General features: G+C 37.2%; 1 pseudogene; it reads right to left on the reverse strand.

The window, feature by feature from the left end:
• Positions 1-740: 740 nt before the first annotated feature.
• On the reverse strand, positions 741-2,543 carry LOC145092130 (tetrahydroberberine oxidase pseudogene; annotated as a pseudogene).
• Between the last annotated feature and the right edge of the window lie 1,104 nt (positions 2,544-3,647).

The following is a 3,647-nucleotide window of genomic DNA, read 5'->3' on the forward strand; positions in this document are numbered from 1 at the left end:
AAAGAATGTATAATAAGTAAATATGGATCGGGTAAAGTTACGGATAATTTAACTAACTTTTTGTTCAAAGATGCCACTCTTGATCAAATCAATTTTTATTTAAAAGTAGATGTCGAAAAAACAAACATACTCATATTATTTATGCTGTGAAAAATTATTATACTTAATTAAGTAATTTATTCAAATTGTTATGTATAATTTGGCTTCATTAGTACCACCATCCCATGCATGTATGTTCCCCAACTTATAGTCTTATACCATAAAGGAACTCTATATCACCGTCCATGCAGGATCCCACATATACTGATAATTCTAGAATTAAGCACTCAACCGAAGTTGTTTTGGGTTTGAATGTCACATACTAAAAATTTGGTGGCCCACCATTCTAAATGAAAGTTTATATAATATCTTACAGATTTTATACGTTTACAAAGATTGAGCTGTGAAAATCCAAAAATAAGGTTAATGTTTTAAAACAAACGTTATTGCTCTACCAAATATTGATCATAATATTTCAGGAGTTACCCCCACAAGATAACTCTATGGCAGGTTCGGTGTAGCCCGTCCAAATGATACATTTTTTTTTTCACAGTACGTATCCCAAGTCTAAAGTTGTATTGACCCAAACTATCTTAATAAAAAACATAATTTTTAGACAAGAGGAAGTATAAGAAAGAAATATGATGTAAAATGTCTTAATAAGACAATGTATTTATTAGATAAATTCATAATTAGAATTAGACTTTATGCTTTTAGACATCTTTGTTAGCATGGAGATCATATACACTAGGAAAAGAAACTGACAGAAAGTAGCATTATTGCTAGTTTTTCATGAAAACAATTAAAAGAATTAATAAAATGCATCTGTTGGGTGTTTCTGCAACCGCTTAGCTGATCGGGGGTTTTAGAAAACAGGAATACTCTGTGGGCGCCTAAAGAAATTGTGAGGATCGACTTTGGCCTTGATTCGAATCAACTTCTTGAAGTTGTCCCTCTTCCAGTATCTCTCACCCCAAACACTTGCTTCTTTGTAGTTAGCACTTCCAACACCCAAATCCAGATCATTGTAGTTGGAGTATGCCTCTCTGGGGTTGTTTGACACATAAGGCGTCATTAAAGCATCCAAGCTTCGCAGCCAAGCTATCCTCCTGAGGGATGTAGGTGTTGTGTCTGAAGGTTGACCGTTAAAATTGACAGTCTTTAGAATTTGTAAAAACACCCCCGCTCTATGAGGATACGGAATTGCTGTCTCTGAGAAATCAGCCATCCTTCCGCCAAATGGATTGATCATCAGAAGCGCCGATTCATCGTTTTGCATAAGCTTTCTCCATATCTTCTTGAGTCCTTTTATGGGGATGGGTGCGCGGGTGTAGTCTGATTTGCTTTTGTTGTTCAGCTTGGCAATGGCAGATCGGTTCGTCAGAATCTCGGTCGGGGTTGAGCTTGGCAACCCCCAAAACACAAGGGTCGACTGCACCATTCTAATTTCTTCACAAATCTCTCGGGTAACACCGAGCTCTGGAAATTTTCTGTAAAGCAACGGAAGCAATGTGTCGGTTGTGCCCTGATATATTCCTTCAAACATAATTCTTATGGTTTTCTTGGTGGTGTTGCCGATATATTCGGCAAAAACTTGAGTTCTTATGTGCAAATTTCTATCGATATTCGGTGCAACGTATTGATATTTATGGAAGATTTCGGTAGCCCCTTGTTCCAAAGTTTTATTCAGTATAAAGACGGTTACTTTTTTTGGAACTGGAACCAAGCTCAGCTTCCATGCAAGAACAATTCCGAAACTTGAAGAACCACCTCCTCGGATCGCCCAAAACAAATCTTCTCCCATTGATTTCCTGTCGAGAATATTCCCATCAACATCCATGAAGCGAGCATCCAGAACATTATCTGCAGCAGTACCGTATTTCCTCAACAGGTTTCCGTAGCCACCACCGCCCATGTAACCACCAACACCCACCGTTGGGCAAACACCTGCCGGGAAATACAAGGTATCGGTCTCTCGCGAAATTTTGTAGTAGAGTTCACCAAGCGTAGCGCCTGCTTGGACCCAAGCAGTCCTTTTTGCTACGTCCACGTCTATAGACCTCATGTTGGTGAAATCAAGCATAACAAAGGGAACATCAGCAGTGTATGAGAGGCCCTCGTAGTCATGGCCCCCACTCCTGATCCTGATCTCGTACCCGTGTTTCTTGGCGCAGTATACACATGTTTGTATAAGGGTTTCCTCCATAGGTGTCACGATCACTGATGGTCTACGTGTGGAGGGCTTAAGGAACCTGGTGTTTTGAACTGCCACTTGCCAAATGGGTAGGAAGGAAGCATTGACAGGGGTGAAAATGAGTTGAGAGACGGTAGTCACATTGTTGGATTTGGACAGTAGGCAGCTTATTAGATCGCCAGAACTTGAGGATGATAAGGACGTTGCCCATGAAACAGAAAGCAAGAAAGTTAGAACCATGAGCAAAACTGAAGAACTAAGTTGAGACTTCTTCATGTTTAGTTAATTTGGTGAGCTTGATCAATAGCAATGGCGTATTTATATACAGCAGAGAGCATACAGTTGACTTCAAATGGGGTTATAAAAATTGTGATCGGTTCAAATTAAGGTGTTTGAAAAACCTCGGAAGGAGGATGGTGATCAATTCAAAGATGTTTGAAAAATGCGGGAAGGAGGATGGTGTTCAACTGATTCTATTTTAGTGTATACAGGTGCAGCGTTGAAGATATATGGCGTGTTGACTTATTCCCTATAGAGTACTTAATTCGCATTCTAAAAACCAATGGAGCAATGAACAAATTGATATTACATATGTTCAGATTTTTAGCGTTTTTATTTAAACTTTCTGATTAAAATCTTTGCTAAAATTTTAACTACACACGTTTTTATAATAATTATCAAACTTATAAGTAAACGTTATCTCATCAAAAGTATATTTTTCTCAAACATAAATTGAAAATATTTCTTACAATGTATGTGCTTAATTTGCTGGCGCCGTATACCAAGTCCTGGGACTAGTTTGTAGATAAAGGGTTGACTTTGACTGTGGAATATAAGCATACAAATTACAAAGCGATTTTACTTTTAACATCAATTCAAATGATGGGCTCCTCACCGTTCTTAATTAATATTCAAAACCTACAAAATATGATTATGTTTTTTAATTATACACTTTTAATACATTCTTATTTAATATAAGTTATAGATTTCTTTAGAACAACTAAAATTAACATTTATAATCCCCTAAATAAAGGCAGAATATTCATAAAGTAATGAAAACACATAATCTATCACTAAAATAGAATAAAATAAAAATAGAAATTGTGTGATAATTATGCAAAATTAAATTTGGAGACTTACATGGTGAAATTTGGGATCAAAGATCGGCAAATTGCCTACACACTCAAGGCCTGTTTGGTTGCTACCGCCTACGGTCCCGGCCAAGGGTCGTTTGGAGGATTAAACAATGAGACACTCATACAGTTGCTTCTCTATTGAGATATAAGACCTGTTTGGCTATTTTTAACATCAATGAGTAGATTGTGATGAGACATCCAGACCGGTTGTCAAACCAAAAAAAAATACATTATCAGCAGTATAACAGTCTGCTAGATGTGAAGAAACCATTTGTACA

The sequence above is a fragment of the Lactuca serriola genome, chromosome 3 (assembly GCF_051521515.1).
Source record: "Lactuca serriola cultivar US96UC23 chromosome 3, Lser_US96UC23_V15, whole genome shotgun sequence".
Lineage (NCBI taxonomy): Eukaryota > Viridiplantae > Streptophyta > Magnoliopsida > Asterales > Asteraceae > Lactuca > Lactuca serriola.